Source organism: Microtus oregoni, unplaced genomic scaffold (genome assembly GCF_018167655.1).
Source record: "Microtus oregoni isolate MIOR12 unplaced genomic scaffold, Mior012 000053F_ref0000044, whole genome shotgun sequence".
NCBI classification, from domain to species: domain Eukaryota; kingdom Metazoa; phylum Chordata; class Mammalia; order Rodentia; family Cricetidae; genus Microtus; species Microtus oregoni.
In genome coordinates this window covers 9,752,297-9,770,921 of record NW_024543829.1, presented here as the reverse complement: position 1 = coordinate 9,770,921, position 18,625 = coordinate 9,752,297, and the positions used below count along the sequence as shown (strand labels likewise).

General features: G+C 44.7%; 1 protein-coding gene across 4 annotated transcripts in view; it reads right to left on the bottom strand.

Annotated features, from left to right (window-relative positions):
- Ncald (neurocalcin delta) overlaps positions 1-18,625 on the bottom strand; it is a 345,789-nt gene that overhangs the window by 67,337 nt on the left and 259,827 nt on the right. The window contains exon 1 of one of the 4 annotated variants that reach the window (XM_041637609.1): positions 5,548-5,714. The exons of the other annotated variants lie outside the window; for them this stretch is intronic. The gene's annotated coding sequence lies outside the window, so the exon portion shown is untranslated. Of the gene's footprint in view, positions 1-5,547; positions 5,715-18,625 lie in introns of those variants that run through there. 4 annotated transcript variants of the gene reach the window in all.

The following is an 18,625-nucleotide window of genomic DNA, read 5'->3' as shown; positions in this document are numbered from 1 at the left end:
TTATCTCCTGAATGAGGGGACAGATAACCTTTGGTCCACTGGGAACAGGCTTGACATCCCTGGAATCTCGGAATCTGCGAGGGGAACAGATCGCTCACCCGTGAAGCTGGCTGTACAGCAGCTACCTCTTGGGAAGTTTGATTCTGGAGTAAACTTTCATGGTTTCCAGGTTCTTTGACTTGCTTCCTTTGATGGATTTTAGTGAGGACTTTCTTTTCTGACGACAGTAAACAGTGCGGCTGTCAGGGAGGGATCCTGGTTGTGGGCACATACAGGTTTGATTCCCTACCCAGTCAAAGTGTAAGCGTCCCTTTGAGTTCCTTTACAGTTGACCATAAGCATCCCAACAGCGGGGCCCTGACTTGTTTTGTTTCTCAAAGCAGATCTCATGATCAATATTGGCACACAGTAGGTGTTCAGAACTTACTGAGTGTATCAAAGCCCAAATGCTTGAGTCAAAAGCTTAGTCAAGAAGCCAGAGTCTATGAAATCAAGCCACCAGCGCTCTCCACTCCAGTGGTAGACGTTCAAAATGCCTAAAATAATGTGATGGCCACAGAAGCCAGCTGATAATGATTGACCGTTGGCTGATCCTGCTGCAATTGATCCTTGGTAAGAGATGGGAAGATAGAGGATGCTTTCGCTGTTAGGGAATGCTATTTGTTATTGCAGCTTCGAAATCACCTGTGGTCTGTGGGAGTCCCCTTAGCATGCAGTCATTCCGTTTAGTATATATTACCATCAGGTGGGCATACAGTAACAGAAACAAAGAAATTTCAGAATCATCATTTAAACCGTGTTACCTTGATGCAGTGATTAGTCTTGACTGTCAGCTTGACAGGATCTAGGATCACCTAAGAGATAAATCTAAGGGCACATTTGTGAGGGATTTCTAGCCTGGGTAACTGGAGGTGAGGAAACCCATCCTGCCTGTGGGAGGCGCCATCCCATCAGCTGGGGCCCTGAACTAAATAAAAAAGGGGACGGCAAACAACATCTCATCCGGCTTCCTGAAAGTAATGTGACCAGCCACTTCATGGTCCTGCTGTCATGCTGTCCCTACCACGATGGACCACATCCCTTTAGCCGTGAGCCAGATCAATGCCTTCCATTGTTAGTTTGCCTTTGTTGGTGTTTTTGTCACGGCCACAAGAAAAGTAACCAGTATACCTGCGCACAGGCCTCTACTGTGCTGGAGTGACTGAACAGAACTCAGATGCCACGGAGAAGCTTCCTAGTGAGCAAGGCAACAACAGGAAGATCTTTTAGATCAGTGACTTCTTGCCTGCAAACTAATTATAGAACTTTATTGTGATAGGAGTATGTTCCATTTAAATTGATTAAATTATCATTATTATGAGCAGCAGGAGGAGGAGCCCGTGTGTACGCCGGTGCCTGTGGAGGCCCGAAGAGGGCATCAGATCTCCTGAATGGAAGTAGAAGCAGTTGTGAGCCACTTGGCATGGTTTCTGGGGGCTGAACTCAGGCCCTTTCAAAGAGCAGGAAGTGCTCGTATGCACTGAGCCATTTTAGCATGACATCAATGGCATCTACAGATATATATTTCATTAATAAATTTAAGCACAGAAATTTAAAATCAGAAATGGATTGATATTGGTTTGGAGACCGTGGCACCAGGGGACTTAAATATTTGTCATACAATTTCTGTATACAGGTCTTAATGAGCACTGAATTTTATGGCCTCCCTTCTGGAAACAATTTTAAAAATGTTAAATTTTGTAATGCTGTTCCTAATTGGTTTTCCACCACAAGGCAGCACTTTAAAAATAAAGTTGATTTTGTAAAAAAAAAAATAGTGACACATTCCTTTCTGTGCTGAAATTTCCAACACTACCATTAAGAGGCAAAGGGCAGTTGGAGATGTTAGACTTTTCCAAGTTTCCCCGCAGGTTTCCACAGAGACTCAGTCTCCACGCAGGTGTTTTTCCTAATCCAAAGAGCAAGAACTATTCGAGAACATCCTCTTTGGTAATCCCTCTGAGAATGCACGAAGGAAAATCGCTCAGCTTCCATTTCAGATTCAAGGGATTTGGATTTGGTTTAAACAACAGCTTGTGCAAAACATCTTAGCTCCATTCTTTCACGCTGGGGCGGTAGGTGATGATGTAATCGAAAGGCTGGCTTTGGACTTTCTAAACACAGGGCTGTGACAGCTGCCAACCGACTGCAGGGCTCCCCAGTGGCACACACGGAAGCCAGCACTAGTTCCTTCTCATTCAAAGCAATGTGGGGAATGGGAGCTTTTCTGGTATGTCGAGGTAAACAATAACATTTGCACCTCCTGCTTCTAGCATAAACATGTTGTGCATGCAGCTCAGCTTTCTTGGGAAGTGTCTCCTTTCCCCACTTCCTGTTGAATGCATACTATTCTGGAGGCTCCTGACAAGTCAGCCTTGTGCGGCTGGAAATAGCTTTGCTTGTTGTCGGTTTGCGTCTATGTATGGTTTGCTTTAAGCTAGAAAGTCTTTAATGCTTGCTCTAAAGGTTGTTAGCGCATGGATTCCTTCACTGGATCTCATATAGCGCCTGACATGCTCATCCAAGCACCGCTTTGTCACCTTCCCCGTGCGGATAAAGGTCGCTGTAAACAGCCACAGCCCTCCGTGGTGCGTGGTTTGAACTTGTATAACGTGTCAACACTCTGTTTCCCTCGTTACCCATAGTGAACCGGGTGAGACTCTCTCAGTCCAGGTCACAGAAGACTTAGGATGACAAAGGCAGAGGAGAGTAAAGACAGGTAAGCAGCTGAGGGACCACACCACCCATCTCTGCACCAGGTATTTAGAGAATACTGTGACATTCTCATGGTCCAAGAATAAAATCAGATGCTGTGGAACCAAAACGAGGCTATGGACTTTGTGCAGTGGGTTCTGAGTGCTTTTGGTCACACAAACTCACATATTAGTTAACTCTAAGGCAGACAGAATTCAGAAGAACCCTGGGAACTTGGGTGGTTAAAAACATGACATCTTCCATTTCCACAACCCCAAACTGAAATTCAGTATTTCCTTCCTTTACAATGTGGGTCACAAACCAAAATGGTTGTGACATTGTTGCCAAGAGAAATCACAGGTATTTGCATTTCATATGGCAGTTGTTAGACCAGCTCAGTCTCAAAACAGCATTCATGGATAACGCCACTCCAAAATTATGATCGCCATTGCAGCTGCTGCTGCTTTGTATGATTTAAGAACATATCAACAAAGTACATATACTATCCTAATTAAAGAAATAGTTCATTTTATTTTTTTATTTTTGAGATTATAATGTAATTATTCATCTCTCTCCTTCCCTTTTCTCCCTCCAACCTCATCCATATACCACCACCCCCCCCTGATCTTTTTCAAATTCATGGCCTCTTGTTATTTTGAACACATTTTAACGGAAAGTGGCTTCCTTTGCAACCGGCATGATTTGTTTTATGTTGTTCAGATATCATTCTGAAAAGAGTCCGTAGGCTTTACCAAGATTGCCAAACATGCTCATGGCCCCGAAAGGGTTAAGGTTTCCTGAAACTCTACACAAAGCACTCAATAATGCAGCAGCCGGTGTCTAGAGTAAATCCTTCCACACTGGCATCTTTTGAGGCTGAAGCAAACTTGACCTTGAAGGCAACACAGTCGCACTGCTGCAGGTAGATGCTGCTCACGAGTCCTTTTTCCTTATTTTGCTATTAAAAAAAAAAAAGAAAAAAAAAGGACCTGTGGCTTTGAAAGCAGCACCTTTCTTCTCAGAGGCGGCTTTCCAACTTTCTCACTGACATTTTGCCCCTAGCATCAACTCTCTCTCTCTTTCTCTCTTTCTCTTTCTCTCTCTCTCTCTCTCTCTCTCTCTCTCTCATTTTTATTATTGAAATCTAGTCTCATGTATAAGGGCTTTGCACACAATCCTCTTGTGATTTCAAAACCCAGGGAGAGAATCAAGAGAAAGAATTACGACATTGGAGTTGGAGCCCGAAAAGTTGGTCACCTAGTGTATGCCAAATGACAGCAATGACTGCCCTCACCATGCACAAATGAAATGTCACACACCAGTTGGCATGTTAAAGAGGTAGCCTCTGAGTTACTGGAATCACGAGGGGAGGTAAAGGATGGGAAGCTGTGTTAATAGGTACGTGGTCCATACAAGCCCTTCAGACGTTGGACAGTCCTCATGGAAGCTCTGCTCAAAATAGGTCTGCTCATTGAAAGCTACTCGGGAAATAATTGATACAAGCAGTTAGTCAGTGACCACTGTAGCTGAGAGCTGTTAAAGGTTCTCACCCACAAGTGTAAAGGGCATAACTTAAATTTCTGCACCTGGTAATATGATCAAAAATCACGTATTCTTCCACTGAGCTGAAACACAACTAACATCTCATCAACATACAGCCATCATGTATGGAGTTGAGCCGGTCTCTGCTCAACTCCATATATGCTGGTTCTCTTCCATATGGTACTCTAAAATATGCCTCAATTCTGTTAAATCTGCAGTATTTAGAATCCTGTTTATACATCTAGGCTTGCTTCAGAGCCAGCGTTTTCCTTGAAACTACAAGCTACAGAAGGAGCTAGCAGAACCATAGCAATGCCCCCACAACAACCTCGAGCCCAGGGTATCAGAGAACTGGAGAGGTGAGAACCCTTGCTCGGCAGAGTTACCAAATTATTCACGCAAGACCTGGAGCAAAATTTTTGTGAGCATTTTAAATCTGTGCTGCAATTAAGGTAGACCTCACAACAATGAACATTTGGTTTCAGGCTCTTGTTTTCTTATATAAATAATTATTTTAATTAAGAATAAAGATCTGAACCAGCCCACAGGGCTCCTTAGAAAAGGCCACCTGGTCCCTCCTCTTCACTACTGGGTTTTCAGAGAAAGCCACAGAAAGACTTTACAGTAACACCCAAAACGCAACCACACACACATGTATAGGTCCCACCCCGACTTCCTTGGCACATTGGAGATTCTTTCTCTCTAAACAGGAAGCTGTTGCCAGTGTCCCCCGTTGTTTACAGGGTGCTGAAAGCCCTTTTGTACACTAAGAATCACAACTTTCAAAGTCTAGCGTCTTATCTCCCTGCTCTCATTGACGCCAAGCGTACACACTGCAGCTGAGAGAGAAACCAAACCCAAACGGCCGTGGGCTGATGCAGAATCAGCAGCTGCAACAAGGAAAAGTTAGCTGCACCCTGTCAGGCAGTGCTGGAGTTGTTAGATTCAGAACAATACCGAACGAGGATTTCTGGAATTCGAGGGAGCACGTTTGGCTCACGCCGCACAACGCGAATCTTTAAATAATGTATGTTAGCAAGTGTTTCGCAAGGAGATTACATTTTAACCTACTTCACGGAACATTAATCCAAATCTAACCACATTCCAGAGACTGCCTGAAATGCATGACTAGAAGTCACTTCGCATTCTTTGCCTGGGTCCATCAGTAACCGCTCCTGAAGACAAAGTTGTAGGAGGTTAAGAGGGGAGAGAAAAAAAACCACCACAGGCTGGGAAAACGCGTAACTCAGGCGTATAAAGCAAGCTGGTTACCTCACGTAGCAATGTGGGGTTTAGTAGTCCATGCTCCTGCAGCCCCTGGGAAGTAACAACCGCAGTGAAAGCAACAGCAGCAGCGACAGCCTCAGCAGCGAGGTCCAGCATCCACCAGATTCTCACAAGCCTTTGACTATGCGGACAGACTCAGGCACAGACTCTGCCTCTGGCTGACGTCAAAGTCCCTGTCACATGGCCAGATAAAAGCCAAGAGAGCATTGGTTGTCGTAGCAACCACAGACCGGCTCTGAAATTATTTCAATAGGTCATCTGTCACTGATGTGTGGCTTGTGTGTGTGTGCAATGCGTGCATACACACGGAGTGCAAAGCCATCGTGAATGGTGCCTGATAACCACAACCCTCAAAGTTGTGACTCACTAGTGCCTGCAACTTTCATCGTTAAAGCTTGCCGATCCTTTCCCCAGTTGCCAGGAAATACACGCTGTGACCCACAGCCTTGCTATCACAGCATGAAGCCCCTCCCCCTCCACTCAAGGAAAGAAACTGAAAACTTGCATGACGTGGTTTTCTTAGTGAATTAAATCACCCTGTAAATAAACCGAGGGGAAACAGCTTTCAAAGAGGGTATTGATAGGAAAATTATTCTTAAAACTGAATCCACATCAGGGTACTGAGAGTGCACTGACTGAAGACGGAGCAGCCGAAGGATCCAGACAGGAAACGCGACATAGCACGCAGGTGAGATTCTTTGGAAAAATGAGGGCTGGAAAACTTCTACAATGGCACAACTTTGAATGACTTGGAGCTAATTAGAAGAAAAAGACAAAAGCCCCCCTCCTGCAGGCACCAACCTCTACCGCCCACGATTCTCTGACCCACAAGGGCTTGCTGGGTTTTCTCGTCACGTGAATGAATCTACAGCCCACAGACACCAAGTTCAGCGGAATTACCCAGACCAGAGAAAAAGAAGGCCTGGCCCACCTGTTCCCAAATTACAGCCCCATTTCCTTCGGGGCCACTCTAGCTTACCTCTAGCTCTGCGAGCATGCTTAGAACCCAGCTAATTCTCACTCTTAATTAACAGGAAACTAATTAAACAAAAGTAAATGAACCCCAGAGGATGGTACTAAGAAAAAGCCCTTTAGAAAATGTGAACTTTTTCAAAGGACAAGGGAGCTAAAAGGGGAGAAGAGATTGTTCCAAAAAGACCCTCATGAGCCAGAGTTACAAGACTTTCACACACACACACACACACACACGCTCATGCACACTCACAAACACATTTGTATGCATACTCACATATAAACATGCATACACAAATGCACACTTACACATCCGTGCACACACATATACACATGCACACACCCACACGCACATATGTGTGCCTACACACTCATACTCATACACATGCACACACATATATGTATGCACACATACACATATAAGATATATGAGTAGCTCTGGGACTCAACTGGTAAAATTACACTTGTGTCACGGGATAAAACATCTTCAAGAAAGTAAGAAGACCTGCTTCTTTAACAAGACTAGTGCTTGATCTGCTTGGCCATGGAAGCTTCCCATCCCATTTTTCTTCTTGATTTCCACGCTAGCCCCAATTAAAGATAAGATGGATTTTTTATTAGAATAATTATTTTCCTGAAGCTGTTGGTGGTAGCCTGCCTCACGTAAAGGTAAACTATAAAGAAAGATCCTTTAATTTCAGACTGGTGACAGTTGGGGACGGAGCTACTTGTTTGGATGACAACAGTTGAAGCCAGTGTCTATGTAAGTTGGTTTGGATGCCTTATAAGGGGCAGATGTAAGCAATGGTTCTAATGCCCAAATCCACATTCTATTTATAGTGATGGCTTTCTGTTCAGAGTGTGGGTCCTAGTGATGCGGTGAGGAGGGGAGAAGGCAGGGACAGAAGGCCAGGGATCAACTTCTCCCCGCTGGCTGCCTGACTGCAGCTCCTTTATTTACAGAGCAGGAAGTTGCAATGCCAGCTTCCACCAGTAGGTGATGTCTTCAGAAGCAAGTTCTTAGAAACCTCTCCATGTCAGCCCTGCACTTAAAGATTGGTAAAAACTAGCCCCTCTTCCCTTTGAGTTTCCTGGCGATTTTATAAGTACGCTTCACTCTATCCTGACTTGGGCTTGTCTGGCAGGTTAAGCTGACCAGGGACTGTATTCCCCATGAGAAAATGGGGACCTGTTTCCTACAGCAAGCACCCAACTTCCCATCATCCATTCTCCTCTGTAAACAACACAGGATTGAGAGTTTGCTTACAGATAACGAAGCTGCCGTCATCTGCAGGGTTAAAACCATCACACCAACCTCCTTGGAGCTCAGATGTCTACCAGTTCGGCTAATAGATGCAGAACATTGTAGGCAACTCACGGTGCCTTCTCCCATGACACTGTATTACACTACAGAGAATACACTCCAACTCATTTTCTGAAGGTCAGGTCATTTTAAAGGTGAAAATGATTTACTTGATTTTAAAATATCCACTCAAACACAGGTCTCCCCAATAATTTTTACTTACCAAAAGTAGGGCTGGTCGCCTATTATTAGTTGGCCTGTTTTGCCAGGAATATGTGGTAAATACAGGGTTTGCATGCCTCAACTAACAGGTGCTTTGGACTGTGAGTAGACAATTCTAATCAGCCGTAAAAACCCTCACTATTCCTAGGCAGCGACGTGACTGTCTCTACTGTCTTCACATCAGTGAGAGGCTCTACCTATTCTTGGAACTGTCTGATTCAAATCTTATGTCTTTTGGTTGGACCTTGGGCAAGTCACAAAAGTGCCCCAAGCTACAGCACCTACATGCTGAGGTCATTGCGAGGATTGCAAGGGGACGTGATCATAAAATTCTGACCCTTGCCACAGGGCAGGGGAAGCAGCGTGTGTTCACCAGCTCTTGGTCATCCATCCAGCTTTAGCAAGTCCATGAAGACCTCCAGGGCAAGGATCCTATCTGTCATGTTGCCCGTGGCTAGGACAGAGCCCAGACACAGCAAGAGCTCCCTGAGCGTGGAATGACTCATGGATTAGGGAAAGAATGCGGAACAAGAGGAAGATGGAAAGCTGGTCTATTTCTTCTACCAGAAGACATTGAAGAAATCCCAACATTATCTGCTATTTTCTCCTCGAGTAGTTGGTGTGTGCCTATGTGTGTGTGCAAGCACATGCGTGTGTGTTATGGATGTTTGGACATAAATGTGTGCAGGTACAGGTGTTCATGTGTCCATGGGGAGGGCCAGAGGAAGACATGGCGTCTTTATTGCTCATGTTTGAGGCAGGGTGTCTTACAGAACCTTGGAGCTTGCTGGTTTCCAGTTAGGCTGGTAGCCGGCAAGCCCCAGCAGACTCCTCCTTTCCCCTGCCTTCTCTCCCAGTCACTGGGCTACAGACACATGCCACTCTGTCTGTATACACACGTGCTGAGACGCGTATAGTGAGTACTCCGACCCACTGAACCGTCTCGCAGACCCAGTAATCAGAATTCTGAAGTGGTGTGGGGCTCTGAAAATCCTCAGCAACTGAAGAGACAAACACCGAAAAACAGCACCAAAGAGAAGGGACCCCAACCCCTGTCCTCCCTGCCTGCGTTTGCTAGTTCCCGAGTAGCCTATGGGAAAGCCTGAAGGGAGGCATGGGGCCACAAGGCAGACAGAAACTCTGCCTGGTTCTGGTGGACCCAGGGGACAAAGTGAAGCTTTGGATCCACCAAGAGGCCTGAGCATGGTAAGCAGCTTAAGTTTTCAGTTCCCATAAATGAAATATTAAATCCTATAATTATTAGAAGACAAATACATGGGGCCTCATAGAGCCAACAACTACTGCAAAGTCACTACAATACCTAAAATAAGGTAATCTCCTGTATTCTTGCTTCCTTCTAGAGTACACAAACCCTCTTCCTTATTGTAACACAAGAAGATGCCATCCAGGGTCTCTGAAAATTTTCACACATCATTTCCAAATTAATTAAAAAAGAAAAAGAAAATCCTAGGGGTCAAGGATGTCATCTAACCAGTCAAGGTCTATTGTTGCCATTTAAAAAGCAATGCGCAAGAGAAAGGCACCATGCAACAGAGCTGGAGGAGGTTTTATTGGGGGAAAGGGAACGTTAAAATAAGGTACAGGATGGGGGAGACTGGCCTCTGGGGACAGGAGCAGCAGAAAAGAAGAGAGAGGCGCAGAGAGACAGAGATAGAGAGAGATGGAAAGTAGGCAGGTCCCATTTAATAGGGAACACAGTGAATGTGCACAGGAGGTGCTCTCAGCGGCTGCAGCTGAGGACGGATCCTGTCAGGACCCCAAGGGCAGGCCAGTGCAGATGCCTGAAAACTAACATCTATAACGGAAGCAACAGACAGTAGAAACAGACCCACATGCTACTTCTCTGTAGTCAAACAGGGACCTGAGCACACTTAATATGCAGAAGGAAATAAATAAATAAAAACACAGGGAGTTCTACACATCAAAGCAAGACCGGGAGCTGGAGAAGTAAGGTAATGGCTCAGCAGGTAAGAGGTTATACTGCTCTCAACGGACGACCCAGGTTCAGTCCCAGCACCTGTGCAGGTGGCTCAACCACTGGCAACTCCAGCTCTGGCCACTGTCACCGTACACACATGGAGAACCCCTCCCCCTGCACACCAACACAATTAAAAGTCCTCTAAAACAAAACCTGAGACCGCTAATGTGCTAGGGTTAAATAATTGAAGAATGAGTTTTTTCATAGTTAAGGAGAAGAACAAGACCGTATTAGACACAGAAGGAAGGATGGTACTAAAAGAACGGAAATAGAGATAACTGAAAACAGAAAAGGTAACAAAACTGAGAACCAGCCAGCTGTTTAAAACAACAAAGTTGACAAGGCTCTATCCAGACTGAAGGGGAAAATTAAATCAACGCTATGGCCATGAAAGGGAGGGGCGTCGCTCCAGGGTTATTATTGTGATAAAGATACTGTGGCAAATGCTACCTCTATAAAATTGGTAATTTAGGAAAAAACTGACTCATTAAAAATAAGAGCCACCAAAACTCATCCAACATAAAATACACAATTTGAACGATTGTACAGACTATTAAGCTAATCCTGGGAGTAGAGGCATGGCCACTATGCATGACTCAGGCCAATTGATTTTTGATCAATAGAGACAATTAATTACATGGAGGAAAGAAATTCTTTTCAGCATGATGTAATGGGGGCAATTAGTTATCTCTAGCGGGCAGAAACCCTCAATCTGAACCCCTCGCCACACACACAGACCCAACAGGTGGGTGCATGAAGTTACATCTTGAAAAAGAAGCCTCAGGGAAAATTTGAGAGGTCTACACCAAAGACAAGACTGACAAAGGAAGGGGGCTACAAAGGAGCAAGTGTTCTGAGAAGAAGCTAACACTCCAGGGCAGACTGGAGGAAGTATACTTGCAAGTGGAAAGACAAATGACTCATATTGAGGCTCCCAGAGAACCCCAAGATCTAGTAATAAACAGTCCAACCAGAAAAGGGGCAGAAGACGTGAAAAATAAACATTATCAAAAGCACAGCAAATAGGCACACAAAACATTTTTAATGTCGCTAGTTGTGAGAGTTATATTTTTATTGTCAGCTTGACTGGATTTAGTCACCTAGGAGATACACTTCCAAGTAGGTATAAGGGTATTTACAGAGAGTCTTCCCTGAAGAGGGAAGAGGTAGCACCATTCACAGATGAGGGTCTCAGACTGAATAAAAAGAATAAAAAGGCTTAGAGATGTATTTCCTAGGAAAATCAGTATGATTTATTTAAAAAATCTATTTAAAATCATATTACACACACATACACAGAAATATTTAATGATTTATTGTATCTGTATGTGTGCATGCATGTATGAATGTGTGTGCTGTGTGTGGCCAGTGCCTGCAGGGGACAGGAGATGTCAGAGGCCCTGGAGCTGGAGTTACAGGTGACAGACACTATATGGGTGTTGGGAACTGAATCTGGGTCCTGTGGAAGACCTGCAACTGCTCTTAAACTGAGCCATCTCTCCATAACCCCCTACACACACACACACACACACACACACACACACACACACACACTCAACCTTCTGGGAGAACAGTGAGTTCTCCAGATCCTGGATCATAAAAACTACTATTCTAGGGCCCCATCATCTTTATGGGTGGAAACTCGTATGCTAAGGACCTCCTGCCCAACCAAAATGTTGGCAACTTGCCCAGTTCTTACTACATGAGTTGAAGACTTGAAGGTATTTATGCTCAGGAATATCTCTGGAAAATGCTATCAGGATATATAATCCAATACAGCTCATATTTATAAAAATAAATAAATAACTAATCATCATCTCAAATGGAAAGCATAGGCCCAGATGTTTTCATTAGGGAATTACACCAGACAAGGGAGACATTGCTCCGATTCTCTATAGCATCTTAGAGGAGGGGGGCCGAAGGATTCCTGGCTAACCTATTCCATAAGGCAGAAGTTACCCGAAGACCAATTTCCTTACAAGGAAACAGCAGAGCAATACCTCACATCTGGACAGCTGCAAAAATCCTCAACAAAACCTCAGCAAATCCATCCAGCAGTGCTTAAGAGAATCGCATGCTATAACAAACAACTAAGATGTCAGGGGAGGCCCGAGATTTTTCCAATCGGCTCAATAATCAGTCACATGAACAGTCCCAAGGATATTTCCTATCACCATAATAAAAGATGAAAAAAGGAAGTGTTTGACAAAATTCGACATCTGTTTATGGGTAGAACTTTCAGTAAATAAGGATGAGAAGAAGCCTTCCTAACTTAGGAAGGACAGCCCAGAGAACCCATAACTGCACCACACTTCAGAGCACAGACCAAAGCTTCCCCACCAAGATCAGCAACAAGGTAGAGACGGTGCCTCCCACCGCCCCTCTCCCTCATTCCTGGGAATACTAGCTAGTCCAGTAGAAAAGAGTGAAAATAAGGAGAACTCTGCTTGCAGATATCATGATCCTGCGGGACAAGAATCAGCGAGATCTTTCTGGAACTGAAGGCAATTACAGCAAAGCAGCGAGACTCAGGCGAGTACACAAACGCAGACTTACAGTGATCCTTTATTTACGTTTTATAAATACAGCTTGCCTGAAGACCAGTGGGTCAAACTAAGCCTCCATAGGCCAGGCAGTGGTGTCACACACCTTTAATCCCAGGATTTGGTAGACAGGCAGGTGAGTTCTCTGGGAGCTCAAGGCCACCGTGGACTACACCAGATCAATGCAGAGACAGATCCAAGTGGTGGCAGCTCCCGCCTTTAATCACAGCACAAGAGAGGCATATAAGGCTGCATGAAATAGAAACTTGCTCTCTTTCAGTCTGAGGAGTTTTTAGAGGTAAGAGCTCTCTAGTGATTGGCTGCTTGCTTTTCTGATCTTCAGGTTGAACCCATATCTGTCTCTGGGTTTTATTATTTGTGCTACACAGACCGCTTTCTTCCATTCTATGTATTAGTGGACAAGCAGAACTGAAATTAAAAGCACACTATCATTCACATTAGCACCTCCTAATATGAAGTACTTAGGGATCCACACAGCTAAATCTGTAGAAAGTTCGAGGAAAATGGTAAAATTCTAGTGAACAAAGTCAGAGAACTGAAGAATGCTGTTAGGCCATGCACAGAGACAAGAGGTAACAGTGTCGGTCTCTGCTCTCAGCAGCTTGGTCTATAGCACTGCGTGACATCACCGCAGCCTTGGTTCTGAATACACAACATGTGCATTTTGCATTAAGCCTGCAGCCACTCTTTGCAACACCAACACTGCCTGAGACACTTCCGTGCAGTGCAGATTCAAGGCTGTTGCAGGCTATGAAAGTTTCTTTTCATTCTTATAGAAAAACAATGACTTAATTATAGAAAACAAAGACTGAGTATTTTCTTTCTTTCTTTCTTTTTTCTTTTTCTTTTTTTTTTTTTTGTTTTTTGTTTTTTGTTTTTTCGAGACAGGGTTTCTCTGTGGTTTTGGAGCCTGTCCTGGAACTAGCTCTTATAGACCAGGCTGATCTCGAACTCACAGAAATCTGCCTGCCTCTGCCTCCCGAGTGCTGGCTGAGTATTTTCTTGCCATCATTCCTCAGCAGGTATGAAACAATTTTGTTACAATGTCCAATTTAAAAAAAAAATCGCTGTTCCAATTGTTGACTTGAGTTTCATTAAGCTTCATTAAAATCAGTAAGCGGACTTTGGCTTAGGATTCAGACAGAATTCCCAACAATTTTTGAAACAGTCATTTCGTACTATACATTTATGCAACATCATGTTCTCAGCATTGATGGTCATAAAATCAAAATATTAATTAGATGAAAAATATCGAAGATTCTCGACCCCCTGCAGTATGAAATGTTCAGCCAAGACTTAATTTTTATGTATAAACAAGGACATCAATCTCACTAGTAATAGATTTGCTTTCGTCTTCCATGAATGGTATAATTGTCTGTGTACCGAGAGGAATGGTTTTTAAAATGAACTTCTTTATGAATTTTAAATCTCAAAATGTTTGGTTTACATTTTTTTACACCTATTGGCCTACATCACAATAGACTCCTTTGGTGAATGGAGCTGCAGGTAGGAAAAGTTTAAGAAACTCTGGTCTACAGATGTAATGGACTTCGATTACAGTTCCAGAGATTTAGGATTTAGTCGTTGGATTCCAACAAAGTGGTTCATCTAGAGAGGCCACAGGCCTAGAGTAGCCAGCACAAGTCTGAAGGGAATGGACAAAGGTTAGGGCTGCTGGGGAGTGAAGTCGAGACAAAATAAAGCCACACCAAGTGTGCTACGAACAGATTGCTAGAAAGAGTGTGGGGTGCTCACAGACAGACTCACATATAGTCAGCTGATCAAAAGGCAATAAAATGGAGCAACAATAGTCTTTCTGAAATAAATCTGCTGGGCGCTGGGAGTATAGATCAGGTTACAGCACTTGCCTGATGGGAATGAGACTCTAGGCTCTGGAACAATTGAGAGTCCAGATACAAAAGAGAAAGAATCTAGCAAAACTTGATCCTAACCTTTATAACAAGCTAGTGCAAAGCCCGTCATCTTGTCGGGAAGGGCATTGCAGGGAGGATTAGGAGCAGGGAGCTGGGAGTGGAAGCAATTGTTAAAGAACAAATTAAAAAATATTCTTTAAAGAAGTGTCAACAGACTGAAGTGAAATGGAAACTCTAGACACCCTAGAAGATAATTAGGGAGAATCGAGGTGATTGCTGCCATGCTGGGCTTGTAGATCCAAATCCGGAAGCATGACTCATGAGAAGGGTACTTGGTAAGACCATTTAAATCATTTTTATTATTAAAAAAAACAACCTCTAGAGCTAGAGAGATGATTCAGCAGTCAAGAGTGTGCACTTGTTCTTCTAGAGAACCTGAGTAACCCACATGCATGGCTCACAACCTCCTGGAGCTCCAGCTCGAGGAGATCTGATGTCTTCCTTTGTCTTCTGTGGGTTCACGTATGTGCGCACACACACATACATGTGCACAGACAAAAAGAATAAATTTAAAAATAAAACTTCTTATGGGACAGGAGAGATGGGTCATTAGGTGAGGTGTGTGCATGCAAGTATGAGCCCCCGAGTTTGATCCCAGTCACCCAGGCAAACACTGCTCAGATGGCAGCATGACTGAAATCCCAGCCCCAGGGAAGGCAAGGCAGGCAAATCCGGGGTCCCACTGGCCAGTTTTGAAGGATCGGTGAAGTCTAGGTTCAATGAGAGATGCTGTCTCAAAAATTAGAATGGAGAATGCCTAATACCCATCTCTGGACATGGACACACACAAACACACACGCACCGCTCTGTGGAAGTCAGTATCAACAGAATGAGGAGACAGTTACAAACTTGCTTCTGAGAAAACACATCAGGAACAGGACTGCTCTCCAAAATACTCAAGAACTTTCAAAACTCAGCAGGGAAAGAAACCTTGTCAGAAACCATCCCAAGGAGCTCAACAGACACCACAATGAAGAAGACGTACAGTAGAAAAGAAAAAGCAATATGGACATATGCACAGTATCAGATATTATCAGTGAAATGTCAATCAGAACAAGAAGGCCCACTATACGTCCTTTACTGTCAGAATCTCAAACATGGACACCAAGTGCCGGTGAGCACCAGGAGTGATGGGGACTCTCGCTCCCTGCTGGTAGCAATGCATACCCACAGTCATTCTGGACAGCAGATTTGTAAAAACATACCCTTAACACGTGGCACAGACACTGTGTTCTTTAACACTTACCTAAAAGAGCTGAAAACTAGCCTGTGGATGTTTATAGCAGCTCTGCTCATAACTGCCAAGCTTTGGAAAACAAGATGTCCTTCAGATAATAGAGAAATAAATACAAAGTATTTAGACTGTGAAATATTATTTACTATTAAAAAAATTAGATAGATATAAGAAATGACACGAAAATGCCCTAAATACACATTACTAAGGAAAAGATACCAACTAGAAAAGCTAAGCATGGTACCAACTGCAAGCTACCTGGACAGGGCAAGTGGTGGTCAGGGGCTGGAGGGCTGGAGGGAGGGCTGAGCACAGAACACAGAAGAGTCTGTGCTGGTAAAACTGTGTGGTGATGAAGGGTGGGAGAACAGGCACCCCAAACACATCCCTTTGATAGCAGGATCACCTTGAACTAAGGGCACTGGAAGACAGCAAGAGAGAAGGCATTCCTAATCTCACCCCTCTCTTTTGAAAGCAGGAGATAAAAGCCCCATGCAGCAGAGCCCCTCCCTGTTCCAGGAAGAAAAGATGCGTTCTTTGAGCTTAGAGAATTCCGTATGGATCTGAAAATAATTGCTTTCCTTTTTCCTCCACACACGATTTACTTTCCGCCAGCCCTTGACGGTGGATCAAAGAGGCATTCAGACCATTGCTGGGCTCTTAATTTCCTTCCTCGGCACCTGGGCCATGTAAGGCTTCCATGACGTTTGATGCTTTTCTTCCGTTAGGGAAGTCTAGGCCTACCTGCACCAGCCATCAGAGGTGAAGGAAGCTTTCCTCCCCCGAAACACTGCAGGGTGGACACATGCTACAAATTGTACGAGCCCAAAGAATGGGCAACATCCAGAGCGAATCTGATCCTGCTGCACACAACACCCAGAGTGAACCTGACCTGCTGCACACAACACCCAGAGTGAACCTGATCCTGCTGCACACAACACCCAAAGCGAACCTGATCCTGCTGCACACAACACCCAGAGCAAACCTGATCCTGCTGCACACAACACCCAGAGCGAACCCTAGTCCTACTATGTATAACACCCAGAGTGAACCTGATCCTGCTGCACACAACACCCAGAGTGAATCTGACCTGCTGCACACAACACCCAGAGTGAACTTGATCCTGCCATTTGTCACAGGACCTATGAGCCAGATTAGAAGCCCCTTGTTCTTCCTGGGAAGATGCTCGTGGGCCTGGCAGTGCCAGGCTTCCTGCTCTCCAGCAGCGCAGCAGGGCAGCCTCAGGAGACTCGAGTAGCGCCGCCCTCTGCACAGCATTCTGCAGGCCATTCTCAGAGCTCAGGCCTTGGGATGTGTTCTTTCCGGACCATCATTTTATTTCCTTGCCACCCCCATTTAGACAACGCCTCTCTTAGCCGTTCTCACAGGTCCCAGGCCTGCTAGGAACCCATTCCAGCCTCTTGCCTTGTGAGTCGCTGACAGTTTGAAGGCAGGTGCATAGAAAGGCAGGGTCCAGGCAGGGTTTTCCTTCTTTAGCCAAGCAGCCACCAAAATAAAATGAACTATAAAAATGAGAAAAGAGATCGAGCTGACAGAAAGATGCATCTCATTGTCCAGCTGCCGAGAAGGCCTTGTGGACAGGGCAGATTTTCAGAATAATCGCCTTAGAGAGAAGAGCTGAGAGCGACCCATTCAGGGCCCCATGGCCTGAAAGACGCATTATTCGGGGCGGGTCAGGTGGAAGCGACCTCCAGTGAATGCAGCCTTCTGAAGCAGTTAGACCATCCGTGTTCTGAAGGGGCCCTCTGATATCAGAGATTTCAAACAAGATTTGGCTCTCAAGGAGTGACACTATATCCTCACAGGTGTGGAATAATCAGACATCTACAAAGGCAGATTCTCTAAGTCGGACCCGCAGATGATCGGGATACAAGGGGGGCATTTTGTCTGGCCCCTGGACTCTCTGGTTCAGGGTAGGCATTCTGAACTGGTGTGGTGGGCTTGAGAAATCATCTCAGCTGCCTTAAAGGAAACCCTGAGGGGATTTCACCCTGAGAGATAGTTAAGCTGAGCAATATATCCTTGAAAATGTTAACATTTAAAAATTATAAGATACTATAAAACACTAATCCTAAAGTAAACACTTCACCCCCTCTATTATCACAAACAAGAACTTCCCTCATTCCTCGTGCTTTGTCTTTCCGTTTGTTTGTTTTTGTTTTTCGAGACAGGGTTTCTCTGTGTAGCTTTGGAGCCTGTCCTGGAACTAGCTTTCATAGACTAGGATGGCCTCGAACTCAGAGATCTGCCTGCCTCTGCCTCCTGAGTGCTGGGATTAAAGGCGTGCACCACCACTGCCTGGCTTGGTTTTTTTCTAGACAGGTTGCCCGTGGCTGTCTGTACAAGTGTCGCCAGGATTCACTCACTCAGCTTTCGCAGCAGTCACATGTGGCGTGAACCAAAGCTCCAGACTGGACAAATGGGAGTCTTGGGAGGGCGTCTGTGCTGCATGGAGAGCCTGCCTGGTACCAGCAGGCCCTGACAAGGGTTGCCACTCAAATCCAGAACTTGGAGAAACCAAACATGGCTCATCTCCTTTTTGTTCTCGGCAGGCTAATGGAGACCTCCAAGCAGCTTTTTTACTATCTTTTCCAATTGCAGACCAAATTCCAATAATTCTTCCATGTTGATAGTCAAGCATTTTTCTGCAGCAGCCAGTTCCTTTGCTTCTGAGTTTCTCTATCATAAATAGCAACATGTAAACATCCTTGATCACTGTGCTTTCTTCCTGACAGCAATGATTCCTAGGAGTTGTGGCTCTGAAGATGAGTCAGCTTGCCAATAGACTTTCTCCTTAGACGCTCAAATGAGCTG